At 42.0% G+C, this 19,452-nt stretch overlaps 1 protein-coding gene across 3 annotated transcripts in view; it reads right to left on the reverse strand.

Annotated features, from left to right (window-relative positions):
* Positions 1-19,452, reverse strand: part of LOC143371642 (uncharacterized) — a 185,319-nt gene that overhangs the window by 118,459 nt on the left and 47,408 nt on the right. The gene's annotated exons all lie outside the window — the stretch shown is intronic.

Here is a 19,452-nt window from a genome sequence, read left to right on the forward strand (position 1 = left end):
ACAGGTATACTTTCTCTACAATTTTCCATGGACTCTGAATTTCGAGGCGAGGCTATAAACTTTCACTGATTTTTTGTTTTATGTTGGGACTGTTTCGATGGAAATGAGTTTTGCTTTTTGTTATGAGGAACTTGCACGCACCGATTTCACTTAAGATTTTTCTATATTTTAACGGATATTCTCTGCATTTTGGGAGTCTATGGTACCGATTTTCTGTATTAAGGGGGGAGCCTGGTGTAGCGGATCGAAGAAATCGATTTTTTTTTTTTGCATAAATCAATAGTTGAACATCACGACAATATGTTCCCAAGGCCGCAAAACGAAATTCGAAAAATTAAAGCGGATATAGCCGGTTTTGCTACGGAGCGCCAGGCTACCACAAAACTTTAAATGCGTTTTTCTCGAAACGACAGTTTCACACTTTGCGGGCAATATTACTCCAAAAATATTCAACCAATCGACTTGGCCTTGTGCACGGATATTTGTGAACATTTTCTTCACAGAGCTATGTTATTGGTATAAAGATATTGTTTAAATAAATAACTTTTTTTACACATTTAAGGGGGGGAGTCTAGTGTAGGGGGTCGAAGAAATCGATTTTTTTTTGCATAAATCAATAGTTGAATATCACGACAATATGTTCCCAAAGCCGCAAAACGAAATTCGAAAAATTAAAGCGGATATAGCCGATTTTGCTACGGAGCGCCAGGCTACCACAAAACTTGAAATGTGTTTTTCTCGAAACGACAGTTTTATACTTTGCGGGCAATGTAACTAAAAAAATATTCAACCAATCGACTTGGCCTTGTGCACGGATATTTGTGAACATTTTCTTCATAGTACTAAGTTATTAGTATAATGATATTGTTTAAATAAATAACTTTTCTTTAGACATTTAAGGCAAAATTTCGTTGGAAACAGTGAACTTTTTATTCAAGAGGCCGCCATTTGTTCATTTTGCATCTTTTAAGTTTCAAATTACTTCATTCTGTGCGTACACTCATAAACTAAAAGAAAATTGTTCGATTTTTGGTTTCAGATGAAACCAAAAGACGCTACGTTGCCCGCAGTGCAATAATTGCGTCGCCAACGGACTGGGCATAACTTTGTTATTTGCCGCTCTTTTTAATAATTTTTTTTTTGTTATATACCTTAACCTGTTAATACAATATCCTGAAAGTTTCAGAAAGATCTATCAAATACTTTCTTTAAAAAAAATTCCCGAAAAATGCCTCAATTTTCATTTAGTTACACCAGGCTCCCCCCTTAAGCATTTGATGAGGAACTAGATCTAGAGATTTTGAATTCTACCATCACGTTTCTTTGACTGTCCACCTTTCAAATGCCAACGAGTACGTGTCCCTAAAAGTTGATAGTTTACGTCGGCCATAGTTCATTTCTGCGGACTTCTTCCGCAGCCTATAGCCTGTAAACCGGATAGCCAGTGATGGCCACAGTTCGCAGAGTTCACTACTCCTCAGATTATGATCTACGGTACCCGTGACCTATGGCACCTTAGCCTATAGAATCCGAGTTTATAGTATCTAACGTTCACAACCGTCTATATAATTCAGTGCCCGTAATATGTGGCCCTCACCACGGTGCCATTAGCCTTAGTCCATAGTTTATAACTATCGCTAATCTGTGCGTACGATTCTTCACTTTCAAACGCTGACAATTTTCACCTGAGAAATCGGAAGCTAAAGACTTTGATGCCTCCCAAAGTCATTACTCTGTACTTATCAGCAGGGCTTGAAACGGTTCCGAAAATAACTGTTTGAAACTGTTATATAAAGGTTCTGATTCAAACGGTTATGGAGAATTTTTATTTCAAATAACTGTTATGAAGAACCGAAATTTGCAACTATTATCTGTTTCGGTTACGGTCCCTATTTCCCTCTTCATATCAGTTCCATAACCGTAATTTTTTCGGTTCTATATCGGTTCCGAAAATAACTGTTTAAAACTGTTATATAAAGGTTCTGATTAAAACGGTTATGGAGAACTTTTATTCCAAATAACTGTTATGAAGAACCGAAATTTCCAACTATTATCTGTTTCGGTTACGGTCCCTATTTCCCTCTTCATATCAGTTCCATAACTGTTATTTTTTCGGTTCCATATCGGTTCCGAAACGGTTCCAGAATCAATTCTTATATCGACTTTTCCCTAATTGATATCATTCATTATCGTAGCTATAGATTGCTGTAGATGTTCATCTTTTTTTTACAAAATCCTTATAGAAACAGGAGAAACTTTCAGCTTACTATTCTGAATGATGTAGTGTGTGTGAACGTAAAAAATATGTAGCTGATTTATTTATTTCAACGCTTTATTATAGGGTGGATGTATCAATAAATAAACACGTACCACTGAATGGGCATTTTATATTAAAATGAGTAAAATAAGTTATTAAAATAAGCAACTAATTAATTAGAAACTGCTTTTAATTTCTTGCTTCATATCCAAACAATTTTTGCAGCGCGTGGAATCAATCGCGCTGCAAACATAATTTTATAAAAGTGTTTATTCATTAGCCTTGAGTGTTCATTTATTGGTGCGTTTACCCTAAATGATATGTATAAATGTTTCTTCTTTTTCTATAGGGATTTTGTAAAGAATATGCACATATACAATAATCTGCAGCTACAATAATTAACGATATCAATTAGGGAAAAGTCGATACAGGAATTGATTCTAGAACCGTTTCGGAACCGATGTGGAACCGAAAAAGTAACGGTTATGGAACCGATATGAGGGAGGAAATTGGAACCGTAACTGAAGCAGATAATAGTTGGAAATTTCGGTTCTCCGTAACGGTTATTCAACATAAAGATTCTTCATAACCGTTTGGAGAACCGAAATCGTTATTAAAACAGTTTTAAAGCCCTGCTTATCAGATATTACAATAATTTTCCAAACTTTGAACCTAAACTCCCATATGAACTAACAAAGGAATTTAAAGAAATTCAAAGAAATTCAAAGAAATTCAAAGAAATTCAAAGAAATTCAAAGAAATTCAAAGAAATTCAAAGAAATTCAAAGAAATTCAAAAAAATTCAAAGAAATTTATCTTGCATTGTAAAAAGGATACAGGTCCACTTTATAACGAAACAAAGTAGCTACAGTAGAAATCAACTGCTCCGAGCAACACTGAGGTCCCCACTGCGCATGCTCAAGCGGGAGACGAGAAAGTGGGCGGAGCAACCTTCCCCCACTACTACACCGCCAAGGTTGCTTCCATTCAAACATCAACATCAGCTATCTCTCTGTTACTCGACCCACCTAGGAATTTATCCACGCAGACATCACTTAAGCTAAAACAAAAAGGGGAATCGGTCGAAGAGCGAACTCTTATAGAAACCGTTTTTCGGCGACATAATTGCAGACATCGCAAAGCGATCGCCAATGGGTGCGTTTGGGAGCAGTGTAAAATTGGCCCGGGACGATTCAACAACTGCTATACTGTTCCTTTCTGCGGTTCAAGAGCGAAATTATGATAATGGACGTTTTCGATAGCGAACAGGGCGACGGGGGGGGGGGGGGGGATTCGTGCAGACCTTGCCTGGCGATTCACGGTTAGGAGAAGCCGAGGCCGTATAATTACTGGCGTCCAAGCAATTTCCAATGTTTCCCGCAAGCAGCGAAACGCGGAGGCCCCTCGAGGGGCCGATTCCACGGAATTGATTCTCCGGCTCGAACCCACCATCTGTTGGCGGCATCCCCAAACGAAATAATCGAGGAGATTAAGGCCTTGCGAAGACGGGTGGCTGCGGTGGCCTCTGTCCTCCTCCCTTTCCTCCAATAAAATCCAGCCATAGGGTGCGTTCAATATTGTGCGGGCCGGGCAACGTGCACCCGCGGCTGGGTATTAAATCTTGCGTGAACGAGTGATCGCGATGATACTTTCCGAAAAATTCTGCTCCAGCGAACGGTTATTGGAAGAGATCCCTCGGCGAAGATCTGCCGATTAGACGTGGGCTAACTCATCTGCGTATCGCCGGGGTTTCATTTATCAAGTTTAATATAAGAGATTAGTGCGAACATGGTGGACGTTGCGGACTCATTTATTCATTCATTTACGAGGGAAAATCCCATTGATCGACAAGTAGGATACACAAAATACAAGTAAGAATAGAACTCCTGTGACGAAAGGTATATTCAGGCGATTAGAGAATTGAGTAATTATAATGGTAAACGATGTAGGTAATTGCCAGAAAGATAAAAAATAATTTTTTTAGTGGGAAAAGTATGTGAATTCCATGGGGAATATGGTGGCAAAGGTTATAAGTGGTAGAGTAATTTATTTTAACTGTTAGGGGTCGTCCTTAAATTACGTAAGGCTTTTTGGGGTGAGAAGGGGTTGCGAATTTCTTGCATTTTCTTGCAGAGTGGAGAGGGAGTCGGATACCGTCTTCCGTAATATTTTTTAACCTAGTTTTCAATATGAGTAGCCTAAGAAAGGATGTTTCATCGCGCACACGAAACCGAGTTAAATAAATTATAGAAAACTTTAAAAGAATTTTAATAACCGCAAAACTGCAATGCAAAAGATATTACGCACTGAAGGGGGAGGGGTTGCGATATAAAACCTTAGGAGTTCTTATATTGGGGCAGGGAGGGACTAAGAAGTCGCCAGAATTACCATTACGTAATTTAAGGACAGCCCTTTGGGGTTATCGCAAGATAGAGCTAAAACCGTAAGTGCCATTTCTGTGGTGAAAAACGGCGAAAGTGGCAGCCATATTCACGGCCGTCGTCTTTTTGTGTCCCTCTAAAAATCTGTAAAGGTGGTATACGCCTTAGACCATATATACTTATAGACACGGCTTCAGGTAACTGCCTTGACGCAAAGATTAAATCATCGTGACGTCACCTGTGGGCAAAGTAATGATGGAAGTTACGGCGATGTATAAATATTTCCGAAAATGCGATTTAATCATTGTCTTTGCAATTCTTTGTACAACATGTTTACACCTTTATTAATAATTATTCAAAAATTATTCACGGAAAAAGATATAACCTCACTTGTATATATGGTATGAGGTACTATCCACCATTTTCAATTATCTTTTGCCCACAAGTGACGTCACTTTTGCCAGGTATCTTTGCTTCACTATGACTCGTGGCTTCATATAGAGCTGGCCGTGTCTGTAGGTATATATGGTCTAAGGTATACGCTGGAAGTTCATGGCGATAAACAATTAAGTTGAGACAAACGAGTGATGTAAGTGACAAAATGAACAGTAATGCTTTTTACCTTTCTATTGAAAATTTTAACTACTAGCACTTACATCCTTTACCATTTAAACTCCTCAACTATTTAAATTATTATTATTATTATTATTATTATTATTATTATTATTATCATTATTATTATTATCATTATTATTATTATCATTATTATTATTATCATTATCATTATCATTATTATTATTATTATTATTATTATTATTATTATTATTATTATTATTATTATTATTATTATTATTATTATTATTATTATCATTATTATTATTATCATTATTATTTTTATTATTATTATTATTATATTATTCGTCATTATTACTTGACACATCCACAGAAGAAAATAATACATAAAGCCAAGCGAAGTAAATGGCGAGGCTGCAGTACAATACTGTTAGAAGCCTAACCATAACTAAATAACTAACTAAATAACTAAAAACTAACTAACATTAAGAAACTAGAAAGTTATTATGACGCATAATGTAACCTTACATATCGCCGAGCTTTGCATTTAAAATCAGGAAACGAATTTAAACCTCGAATATCATGTGGGAGGGAATTATAGCAACGAGCCGAAATATAAGCAAAGGATGATTCAAATTTAGACGTCAAGTGCGTAGGTAAATCGTTTACGAATTTCAACGCGGACGAGGGTAGCTCCTCGATCTCCCCCTGCTTCAAGGAACAACAACCAGAAGCTAAAGTCACCCCTGAACAGCATCAGCGAGATTAATTTGACGGCATGTCGCCTTTTAACAAAATCCTGCCGCGAGTAGTGCTCTCCCTGCCCCGCGCAGCGGATGTACGGGGCATGTCGAGGCACTCGGGGTACAAGCACGAGTTGTGTGCAAAACTCACGAGCGCGTGTCACAAAATGTGTTTTTCAGGGCTCGTTACAAAGTTCGCCAGCGTGTGCCGAGCTCTTAATACTCTAACGCTGAAGACGACGCGGAACTACCCCCGCCGGGGCGGCCGGGGACCTCGTCGCGCGAAATTCAGCAAGAAAGGAAGGGAACGAAGGGAAGAGCACTTATCCAACTTGATGTGCCCTCAATCTGTCGGTAATAAAAAATCATATTACGCGGGGGAAAAAAGTTCTGTACCGCGGGAGAGAGCGTTCCGGCGCTCTTCAGTGCTCAAGTGCGCCACTGTCTTCAGCCCCTAGTGCCTCCGCGCCCCCGCAAGCTATATCTCTTCCACCGCGCGCGCTCCCTTTTTTCCCCCGGTCGGTTCGATCCCTTGTTATTCTTCCGGTGGCACTGGTCCGCGGCCCAGACGACGCGTTCCAGTTACGCGCTTCCGGTCTCCCGGTGGAGAGACGAGAGCAGCGCCAGCGGAGGGAGGCGTGCGTCAAACTCTCCCGGAGCCAAGAATAACCAGCGTAATCACGTGCCAACGCCACTTCTGGGTGAAACAGTTTTAACTCGGCCGTACTGAATGGAGACGGCGAGGCGTGTCGTGTGCCTGTCCCGCACGTGCGCGCGCCCGGCCCGACCGGGAGCTGCTTTCGCCCTGGCTGTTCATTGAACGCCGTGTATTTCAGACTGGGTAATGATTCACGCGAGCGTCGTCGGCTCTGCTATTACTTCAAGATGCGACTGAGGTAGGCGGGGAATTTCGGCTCGTGTACCGAGAACCTTCCCTTGCGGAGGAAGTCGTGTGTCACGGCTGCCTTTTGCCTGCACGGGGGTTCGTGTGTCACCCAATTGGCCCAAATTTCGCTTGTAATTGGGGCACGCTGTGGACGTGATAACGTGCTAGACGAATTGGGTGTTGGATTTAGAGCTTCGGGAAGATCAAGAACGTGCGAGGAATTTTCGGCTGTGGGTAATTGGAGGTTTTTTGTTTAGCTGCTTTATTTATTTAATAAAAAAATACTTGGTCCAACGCGCTGGATTTTTGAGATAGTCAATCGTGCTGGAGTATTTTTGTGTGTACAGTGACGGATAAAAGGAAGTTTAATGATGGTACCCGTGCACGTGAATATTAGTAACATTAGTACTAGAGTGTTTTCCTGAAATCGGCGGGCATTCTCCCATTCTATACGACATAGAAAGTCTATTCTTTATGCGACTGTTTTAACATAGTACGTTAACAGTCGAGTTCGTTCGAAATATGCAGCGGACAAAAGTAAGTTTAAAAGCTTTAACATTGTCATAAATATATCATAACATCATAAACTAGTGAACATTTGTTGATCTTTCTCTTCCCTTCTATATATGTATCGATTTTAATAATATTGTGCATACTTAATTACACAGATAAGTGGAAATAATATAAAATCAGTCGATATTAGGCGCCTCATTGTTAGAGATAGAAAAAATGGATTAATATTTAAAGACACTTCAAAAAGGTATGAAATTTCGATGATGGGAGCTAAACAAATTTGTGATAAACAAAAAAAATATGGAACAGTCACTAATTTAATCAAATCTGGTAGATCACGGAAAATATTGCGAGATAATAAGATCATAATTCGGGAAGTAAAAAAGAATCCCGCCATATCTGCTCGAGCCGTGAAGGAAAATTTAAATCTTGTTCATATACACGAAAGAACCGTGAGAAGAAGGCTGAATGAAAACGGATTAAACAATTATACAGCGAAAAAGAAACCCTTTATTAATGCTAGAAATTAAAAGAAACGCCTGCTATTTGCTAAACAGCACTTTAACAAGCCCTTATCATTTTGGAAAAGTATTATATGGTCTGACGAATCAAAATTTGAATTAATGAACACAAAAAAAAGAAAAAGGGTATGGTGTAATGCTGTGGGGCTGCTTTTCGAAAACGGGAACTGGAAAATTAGTCAGAATTGAAGGGGAAATGACTGGTATTAGTTATGTTAATATTTTAAGCAATAATTTATCGCAGTCAGCAGAAAAAATGCACTTGGGTTCATTTATCTTTCAACAAGATAACGACCCCAAGCACACTTCAAAAGTGGCACCCAAATTTTTTGCCGAAAATAACATTAAAAAACTCGAGTGGCCACCACAATCGCCAGACCTCAACCCGATTGAGAATCTTTGGACACTATTAGATGAGCATACTCCCTTAAGAGCGCGTACCAATAAAGAATCATTTTGGGAAGCTCTACAACAAAAGTGGTATACTTTTCCAATAAATATATTACAAAACTTAGTTGAAAGTATGCCAAAAAGACTGCAAGCTATAATAGACAGCAACGGAGGGCCCACAAAATATTAAAATTAATAAAGTAGTCAAATATAAAGACGGTTATCACAGAAATGTGGGATTAAACTTACTTTTATCCATCGACTTTTCTCAGTTGTTTCCTTTTATCAACTAAACTATTAACTTTCTATTCCTTTCTGTATTTTTTTTCTTTTCATTACTTTATAAGATGTAAATATTCATAAAAAAATCACTAGCCTTTTAAAATAAAGTTTCGATTTGTACAAATCGTGGTCCTTCTGGTATAATTTTCCTTTTAAACTTTCCTTTGTCCGCCACTGTAGGTGTACTAAGGTACAGTGGGGTTTCTAATATGGGGGAACATTAATTTACCACGGTGAAATGCGGATTTGATTTATCGTCAATTGTACGCTAAGAGTTTGCAGGAGGTGTGACGCAAAGTAGTTGGGAAGGGAAATCCTCTCCCTTCGCTAGAGAAACCCGCGAGGTATGTATCTCTGGTTTCCAGCCAGCCAACAGTAATGCTCCGGTACTAGGTCACTCGTCAAACCTCGAAACTAGTCATCCGCTTGTAATCTGCCAGTAACGAGCTATCACCAGTAATTTGCCACGGGTGGAGGCTGTTTCGCCACTTCGTTGGGGAGGACGAGTTAACTCGTCACTCGAAAATTCAGCGGCTTCAAAGGAATTAGTTAAACCATTCCAAAAATTTAATGATCACACTCCCCGAAAGAGTATACAATATTAAATATCGTCGGGAATTAATTTTATTCGCGTCGTTATCAAATGACGCCGGAGGACTGAAAAATGGATCGGTCCACTGGTTTATCCCTCGAATGAACCGAGCAAACGAATGCACGGCTCCAGGCATTGTGTCCGATCGTCGTCAATCACAGATCGACGCGGAAGGGACTTCCAAATCGAAGAAACGTAGAAGAACGAGGGGAGCTTCCGCTAAATCAGAAAATTTATCGTAAATGTAGCACGCGAACGAAACTGTGCCATCGGACGTCCCCTTCGCCCCCGCCCCTCGCCAGATTCGCGCGGCGCTTCGAGATTAAAATTCTTCTCACGTCCGCGTCGTTAGCCAGCGAGTGTTTTTTGATGCGCGAAAGGCCACCGTTGGAAAATGTTTTTTTTTTCCCCAACTACTTTTTCATTTCTCACCCCTCTGCTGGCGCTTTTATTAAGAGAACACCGGCTGAAATTATCGATTGCGCCCCTGAGGAGTATCGCGCGAGTAAACCGAGAAAAATTGAGGGAGAACCGCAACTTTCATCCAAGTTGTTTAATATAATTACGCGGGATCTCTCGGAAGCTCTGCCTTCTCCCTCGACATGCCTCGCCTCTCAAAGATAACGTTGATGCCTCCTCGGGTGCTGCTCGCTGCAACGTTCACAGTTCACCGAACATCCCACAATTTTTTCCTATTTTTTTTTTTTTTTTCTATTACGAGGTAAGAAGAAGTGTGATTAGGTGGAAGCTGAACGAGTGCCTCGGGTTTCGTGGGCGATGCTGATCCCGAGCGGAAGCTGCTGCTCCGACGTTTAAACGTCCGATGGAATTTCCTTCTGGACGCGCCGCAGACTTCAATGGGATATCGCGCGCGCGGCTGATTATCGGCCGGCGTAATTACGGGAACCGCGGCGGGCGGTGATTGAACAGGCGAAAATATGGCTTCGTTCTTCTGCCGGCGCGGCTGCTCTCCCTTTTGCAGTTTTCATTAAGCCGGCCAGAGAACGATGGAACCGTGCAGACGGGAAGCGTCGGAACGAAACATGACAGAGGGAAGATTAAACTCTTCCACGTTTAACCGACAATGCCGCGAAAAGTAGGAAGAAGCAGCGGCATCAAAGGAGAAAAAGTTGGAAAGAGTAGGTAATTGCGAATGTTTGTGAAAGGGGCAGCTGCGAGGAGATGTGGGAAAGGCTGAAGGAATTTAAATATATCCTTTCGTTTGATTGTTGAGAGACTGCCACTTCGCCGGGAAATTGAAAGCGAAAAGCTGTTTGCAGCAATTTTCAAGCTTCAAAAGCATATTCGTTTTTTTTAAAGAAAGCGTTAAAAAAAATTCTAAAATTCGAAGATGTCTGTATTTTTATTGAAAATTTTAACCGAGAAGAGTGTTTTTGTCACTTAGAAATAAATTCCGAAAGATGTGGTATTCCTTGACCCAGTGGTCTGACCCTTTAAACTCACTATAGTCGCCGCGAACCCAAGTGGCTGTTCAAAGCCACTCAGAAGTTACTTCCCCCCTCCACAAGCCTCGGCTGACCCCACCACCATGCTTCGCTCTTCGCTCCGCCCACTGCGTTTGCGAGGCAACCTAACCTAACCTTATATAAATATGAAAGTGTCCAATAGAATTTGCATTATATATCGCTACCGTGCCACTTATTGAATATCCCTTTAGCGATGCAATTTCTCTAGCTTTATCCTGCCGGATTTACAAAGAAAAGCCTGGAATACCCAGCGATGCATTTGCCGTCAACACCGGGGGATTCGCTCGGGGATCAATGGGAGAACAAATCGCGGTAAATATTAACGTCCATCGGGCTCGGCCTTCAACTGCTGCAAACGGAGAGTCCGCGGCAGCGCCCCCAGTGGCATCCATAATTTAACGCGGCCAGGACCATTTCCTTGGGAAAACGCAAACGCGCCACGAAAGAAGCAACGCTATTTCACAGTCGAGAGCGTGCCTGGCGAAACTGACGATCAATTCTCGCTGTACAGCGAGAGCAATCCAGGATGCATTCTCGAGGAACGCTCGAGAGTTCGCCGCGGCTTCGCAATCGATAAGTTCGTCGCGCGCTCTTAACCAGCGGCTCGTTATACTGTAGCCGAAATTAAAATCGAACTTAACGAACCTTCCCGTGGACTGCGTCTCAAATGCCACCCACTCGTCGGCGGGCCGTGTTAAAAAATAATTGTCGCAGCTTTTCGCGGATCGATGTCATTTGGTCGAGGGAAGATTCGTTAAGGTCTGCTGTAAGGGATTCGAAGGTTCTGACTATGGAGTCTGATGATAAATTCTGTTCTACAACCCCTGGCAATAACTTTGCTATTTTAAATTTTCCTTTTATTTTACTTACTGCGCTTCGGCTACGATTCAAAATTTCAGCTACTTTTTGCTGAGTATTTCCTTCTATCAATAATGCAATTATGCGTAACTTTAAATCGTTAGATAAATGTTTGCGTGGCGGCATGTTTTATGCATTCGACTTGCTTGTTTATTGTCTCAAAAAACACTGGCTTTGGTAGATGTGTCGTAGGCTTACGTTTACAGTATTGTTCCCACTTAGTGGCACGTGATCGAGACTCGCGAGTAAGCGAGTGCAGTAAACAGTGACAAAACATAAACATTAGGGTATCAACTTTACCAGTGGCTTTGTTACGATTCGGATTTCAGGAAAAGAGTATTGAAATGAAATGAAAACCGTGAAGTAACTAACTAATATGCATGTACAAATGTCAGAAAATACTAGGCAATATAAATACAGAAAAAATTATTGTTAATCTCTTTGCAAATTTATACTGTTCCATACTTATTTCTCAGACACATTTTGTTTCTTCCATATTTCGCATTATATAATAAACAAACTTCTTAATTATTTTTTGTGCTTTTGCTTTAAAATAGACCAATTTAACATTACCACGCGTTTCATATATATATACCGTTGCATATTACACATAAAAAATATTGGTGTTTCTTAATTTCGTATTTTTGCGTTCGGTTCCAAACTTATTGCCAGTGGTTGTACGAGTGAAGTCCTTCGGCGTGCTGTACAGGGAGGCGGAGTGGGGAGAGGCTCCGCCCCTTGGCGCAACGTTGCGCGACCTAATAGGCCAGGAGTTTAGCGACCTTTTACGAGAAAAGACGGTACATTTGCGACGCGTGGTTTATTCAAACTTCCTGTCGTCTCGTCGAGTAGAATACTTGGAGGTGCAAAAAGGTTGACATAGATTTCAAGAATTTTTGCGGCATCGAGTCGTTAATTATATTAAACCTTCGTGACCAGCCAGTTCATATTCTCGAACGTTAGGTTAACGAATTCCCATCGACCCGGACTAGCGCCACCGTGGCCGTACTTATTTCACGCCCCGTATTTACCACCTCCCCCGCAGCAACCCTACGGAATCAAGTCGCGCGCGCCCGCGATTCCGTTTATATTCCCCAAGTTGCCCGCCGCCCCTCCCGGAAAGGAAACTTATGTAACTCGATATCTACTGGGGATATTACTTTTAGCTCCCTAGAGTCGTTCCGACGATTAAACGGAAACGACGAAGCAAACGGGTGGACAGAACACGGGGTGGGGGGGGGGCGGGGCGGGGGCAACGTAGGGGGGAGAGGAGGCTTGGGAAAGGCTCGGGAGACGGGGACAGCGCGTCGACGTTGCCGCGAAGCAATTGGAAATAATGGGATTCACGGAATGAGAATGAAATATCTGCGAGAGCTAGCGGCGAAAAGGTTGGTGATTTGAAGGAAGAGATTGCCCGCGTAATGAGCAGTAAACGTCTCCACTGCTTTGTCTCCACCACCCCCCTCCCCTATGCCCGCCATTACCCCACTCATCCCACCGTTTCTTTCTTCCTGTTCCGTCCCATCTCTCTTTCCACCGCCCTGTCCGCTCGCTCTCTTCCCTGTCACTTCCCTTTATTTCGTCATTTTCTGCTACCTCCTCGATCTTCCATTCCCACTCGAACTCCCCCCCCCCCCCACCGCCCCTCAGTTCCTATTCGTTTGATTCTTACTTCTCCCTCTGCTCTCCCGTCGATCCCCTACCCTCCAGCGGGACATCTACCCTCTCCCCAAATCCAACCATTTGCTCCTTATTTTCTCCGCCTCGCCTGTTCCAGCGACTCGGCGGCCGTCGACTAGCGCGCGACCCAATAAATAATTCATTCTTGATTATTTCCTGATATTCGATTCCGGAACCCTGGCACGTACGTTCGACTTCTGCATAATTTATTCCCGGTAAAAGGGCGCGTATAAATCCCAAGGAAAATATAGGAAGCGGATCGGGCGAAACGGAGGCGCGAGGCTGCGGGATTATGATGTACAGTAATCCGCTCCCGCAGTATGCAGCCCTCGCGAATACTATGGTGCGTGTTTCTAAAATCGGGTTTGGATATATACCGTCGAGTCCGTACATTCGACTAAACGGCAAGCTGATTGATAAGTTCTATTTAGTAATATGTAAGTAATATTAATATTGATTATTAGTAATATGTAAGTAATATTAATATTTAATATTAGTAATATGTAAGTAATATGAATATTTAATATTAGTAATACGTAAGTAATATTAATATTTAATATTAGTAATACATAAGTAATATTAATATTTAATATTAGTAATATTGATAGTTAATTTTATTGAAAAATTCTACTGTATTTACTCAGGTAACAAACAACTTTTTCACTTTTATACATTAGTAGGAAAGTAGGGATTTCAGTCGTCCTGGCCCGCCCAATATAGGGTAAAGAGTACAATTGGCCACTTAAGTAAGAGTGTCACATAAATATCGAATTATAAATGTGAATTTAGTAAATTTGAAATGGATATCAATATAAATAAGTACGAAAAACCCCTAATAATCTAAAAATAAATAGAGTTTATAAAAAAAATCAATAACATATAAAAATATACAAAAAATGTGTTGACTACGTAGAAATATAGTTATTGACATGGTTTGACAGTGATTGGCCGCTATTTGACACATAATACAACCTAAAAGAAAATGTTATATGATTTGATGATAGAAATGGGATTAAAATTATCCAATAAAGATGAATATATCTTATGTATGTGTTTATTAAACATAAATAAATATATTTATTCTTATACATCATATACTTTATCAGTTATTATCTCTGACAAGGTATACTTTCTTTGGGCATCTTTCAATGCTTATAATTATTGGTTTCGCTCTTTTATTTTGAATAGTATTCTCCTTGTTACTGATTTTCTCTTTTTAAATTTTTTCTCTTGCTGCTTTATCCAATTAATTCAATCAAATTTAATTTTCAATTCCAATTTAATTAAATAAATCTAATACTCAAATTGAATTTGAATGCACAAATTAAAATTCAAATCACAAGAGACTTAAAATATAACAATACAATGTAACATAATAGTACTCCTTCTTTTTATTTAATTGTACTATAATTATGTAAATTTTGAATCTTTTTTAAAAATTACCGTTTCAATACCGCTAATGAATAGGGGGCGAATAAATGTTTTACCGTTATCATGGTTATAAAACAGTTACTAGCAGCCCGGCCAATTATTGCTATTCAACATTATTCATATAACAGTTTGTTGGCCTCCTGTAATTTTCATAATATACGTATAATTTTAACAAATAAATAATTTTTTTATAAAGTTTTGACCGTTATTTATCAATATATACAGAATATGAGAGATATAGTTATCACAAATGCATTAAAATATTCGGAAACTTTCACTCTACTCTTATGATTTTTTAATTGAATCGCTGTAATTTTCAAGCTGTAACGCCGAGTCTCCTATCGGCTTTTAAAAATAATCACAGTATATAATGAGTGGAGAAATCTTGATTACATTCGAAGCAAAAAAGTACAAGGAATATGAATACGTTCATTAAAAAAATCGTAACATTGATATTTCTTTATATTCTTTCATTTCTCAAAATAGAGTCAATCACTGTCAGGTGGCCAACCACTGTACTCTCTTTACCCCTATCGAAAGAACCGCGCGGTCGAGCGCGGAATCCGATCGCGCCAGCAAATCGCGAGGATCCGAGCCGATATCCAGGGACGCGTAGCGTATCGGCCAAAGCGCGTTCCGTTTGTAACGCGCGACGGTTTAAATCCAATTAACGGCGAACGAGCCACGGCCTCGCCAACGTTAAGTGGCTTTAACGGGGCCGCGGGGCGTGTTGACGCTGAATCAAAATAATCATAATCGGTGTGGCGTTTTGCGCCACGGACCACGCGAAAATACGTGTAATTGCGTGTTGCGCGCGCGTTACCGGCCGCGCAGTAATTCCGGGGCACACTAGTGCCCGTGTAAACAGCGCCATCTACGCCGGAAATCCGTGTACGCGTCTCGCACACCGATGTAGAAGCGAATAATTTTATTTCTATCGCAGAGTTACTTTTTTCCACGATATTTCCTCAGGCTTCCTTCTTTTAAAAACAAGTACTCGCATTTACAAAGGGCTCCACTGTCAAGGGAGCGATTTAAGGTCTATGCACGGATATATCAGTCCCGCACCGCTCAGCATCATCAGTGGTAAAAAATATGTTTCCCTATTTTGAAACGGAACACAGTCCACACTTTTCCGTTGTTAGTCACCGGCACTGAAACACAGAGACTATTGACACTGACGGCGCTGAACCCTCGCGGAACTGATGCGTGCGTAGAACTTTAATTGACGCCCGAAATTGACATTATCGAAGGCAAAAGTAACTCGAACGGTACTGGGTACGTAGACGGAGAATGAGAATGTTAAACAAATTTCCGCGGGAGCAGGACAAAGGAGCCCTGCGCCGCGCAATTTAAACTTTGATTCTGCCGATATTCGATGGAAGTCGCTGTTATGGTTGGGGGAGAGCGCGGGGGTGGAAGGGAGGAACGATTTGATCTCGGAGAAATTCGATTGAGAATGACGTGATTGTGGCGGCTGGGTCTTACTCGATTAACGGAATTAAGGTTACTGGCCAGTTGGCATGCCGTGCACTCGTAACACGTAAATATTGCTTGGTCAGTGGAGCACACCCTGACCACAGCCTGGCGGATCGCATTACCGCCCCCCCCCCCCCTCCACGCGTATTAACTGCCGATGTGATCGCAAACAAATATATTTGTCCGCGCCAAACTTAATTAAATGCAACGCCGGCTCGACTGGCGCCGGTGTACAGAGCTCGTATGCGATTTAACAACCATTTATGTAATCGATTGCACAGCAACGCGACTCCTCGTAACAACGAGTACGCCCGACTACCGTCGACGAACGCGCGGAGCGTAAAATTCTTCGTATTTATACCAGCGTCCCGTGCACGTTCAAACAATGTTTTCCTAGGCGGTTTTTCTGGGAGAAAATAGAGACCAGGCGGACGATTGCAAAAGTCGATATTTCTATGCTAAAAATAAATCTTCTGGCGTATAAAAAACTTTCGAACCACTTGAGCCTATATCCTAACTTAATGTTTCCCTGTTATTTTCACTTGTAATTATAACAGAGACCAATAACGATTAGATAATTGTGACTACGCGTGCCTGGTGTAATGCAACACACTTCTATTCTGCGGAGCCTTCGTCGCGTCAATAAACCGTCCGAACGCGTTTCCCCCGCTCATCTTCTTTCACCTCGAAGCGGGGACAAGGATAAACGACTCGGTCGTACGAATCCCGACCACCCGATCTTACGCGCGAGCAAAAAAACATCGCTCATAGCGCGTGCGAGAACCGGCTGAAAAAAGAAAGAAGAAGAAGAAGAAGAAGAAAAAAAACCTGTCGAGCGCGAGCCGTTAACTGTTGGACAAACTGTGGCGGGGCAGAAACGAAGCAGCCCACTTTGACTCCTTTTTACAGGCGAACAAGCAAACACTGGCCGGAGAGCGAATGCCTTTCGAAAGAGAAACGTAAATATATCGCGTTTCAAGCGATATGTAAACCGCGCGTGTACGCAACACGGAGATCGTTCGGCTTACCATATAAACCGGCGTGTCTCTGGTAACGGGCGTGCAATGCGCCAGGGGATCACGCAACGATAATACGGGCACTCGTCGGTTTTGAAAGCAAATACGCGAATCCCCGGGCGTAATAGGCCGATACACAATCTTACGATCGTTGCTTTTCAATCCACTCTCGTTCGCACATTCGCCGGCAGCCACCGCCACCCCCCCCCCCCCCCCGGATCCCTAATGAACGGATCGCGGTTCAACGGATTATCGCGCGTTTTTACGAGGCACGTGAGACACGTTTTTTTCCCCCCAAACACACTGTCCGCTCGACGATAAGAGTGGTTAGCGCGGCGGTTAAATATGTCAAGGGACGCGCGACGCTGCTGCCTTTTCTCGTGGCACACAAACCGTAAATCACGGTCCCCTAATCGGCTTAAGTATCGAGCATGGAGCGCGGGGAAAATGGGGAGGGAAATATTCCGTGCGTATTATGAATTCTGGGGCTGGTGTTGTATTATTAACCGAAGCTCGTCTAGTGGTTTCGCTCCAGCAGTCAAACAACGCGGGTGGAACGCCTTCTGACGTAGCTTCCAGGTATGTACGTCTACCAGGAGAGCTAAAATACCGCGCCTCGAGCTTAGCGTGTTGCCAAGCTTCGGTCTAGAAAACACAAAATCCCGCGGAGGTAATATAGATGGATAACTCGTGATAATAAACTGTAACGTTAATCCTGAAACCTGCGAAAAATTAAGACGTTCAAATTCAGCGCCTTGCTACCGTCAGGTAAAAAATCGTGGTTTCAACTGAAATGTAATTTCTACCACTACTCTCCACCACTTAAGGGGTATTGCTCAGTCAGGAGGCCGAAAAAAGGGTGGTCTTTGGAAATTTTTTACTCAAAATCTATAACACATTTCTCAAGAATTATTTAAAATTATATAAGTATTTTTTTTATTTAAAAATATTTATCAATAACTGAGTTATTCTCTATCACTCGAAGGTTCTCTAAAAAAAGGGTTTCTGCGGTGACCACTGCTGCTCGAAAGTCGATCATCTAAAATAAAAAATTCAAAGGAATTTACTTATTATATTGTATTGTCTAGTATTTCAACGAAGTTTTTTTCGAAATATGATTTGGGAAAAAATGGCTGATTAAAGTAAAAGTTTCAATTTTTATAATAAATCGTGCCTGATTTTCGTCAATTACAAGAAAACTAAGCATCGGATAAAAAAATCCTTCGTTCAAATACTAGATAATATAATATAATAAGTAAATTCTTTTGAATTTTTTATTTTAGGTGATAGACTTTCGAGCAGCAGTGGTCACCGCAGAAGCCTTTTTTTTAGAGAACCTTCGAGTGATAGACAATAACTCTGTTACTGATAAATATTTTTAAATAAAAAAAATACGATGCACGGTACTAGATGCAATCCTTAAAATGAAAAAAGATTGTTTGAGAAATGTGTTACAGCTTTTGAGTAAAAAATTTCCAAAGACCACCCTTTTTTTCGGCCTCCTGACTGAGCATGACCCCTTAATCTGCTTACACGTCCGACTCCCAACAGATCGCAAGCACCATGCGCAGCGCACACGCCTTCAGGTCCCTTGAGCGTCAAGGTACGCCAGCGGAAGAGTAGAAATTAAAAATAATCGACGACGATTTCCTCCGTCGGGACACGGTGTGCTCCGTCACGGATCATGAATCGTCCGATCGCGTGGAATTCCACGGAATATGCTCAAAGGGCTGCATACAGCGACGCTCTCCACGTGTGTATAGTCCGACGGCGACGAAAGCGGGACAGCGGTGGGGGGGAGACAAGGATGCGCGATGCGGGGCGGGGAGAGGAGGGGAGGAGGGGAGGGGAGACTGGCGCGCAGAGAAAGGCAGAGATTCACATCGACGGCCAGGCATTCGTTCCTAGATGATTCCCAGATGCTTGATCGCTCAAGCAGATACAATCCCACGAGAGGGGGCAGCCGGGATGATTTTAAACAAAGGAAGGCACCCGTTCAAGCATGATCGAAGTTCGCCACGGTACGTGGCCGGTTCTTTGGCCCGAGCCTTCAGACGCCTTCGAACAGCACCGCGAGCAACGCGCAACCACGAGAGAATCCCACTGCCCGTCCTCCTTCGTGCCTTGTAGCAAACGCTTACAGTGTGTCCCCCCCTCCGTCCCTCAACCCGGCCCAGCACGCCGGCAACCCCATCACTGTTCGCGGCGCTCCAGCTTTATAATACACCTGAGCGAGACTGCGCGCCGCAGTGTTATTGCCTGCTCTTCAAAGTTGAAGCGGCCCGTAGGAAAAAAATGCTTAGCCGAGACCGTGGCCTGCGCCATTACGCTTTAGAGCGCGGCCACGCGGGCTGCGATTGTGC

This window comes from Andrena cerasifolii, chromosome 1 (genome assembly GCF_050908995.1).
Source record: "Andrena cerasifolii isolate SP2316 chromosome 1, iyAndCera1_principal, whole genome shotgun sequence".
NCBI lineage: Eukaryota > Metazoa > Arthropoda > Insecta > Hymenoptera > Andrenidae > Andrena > Andrena cerasifolii.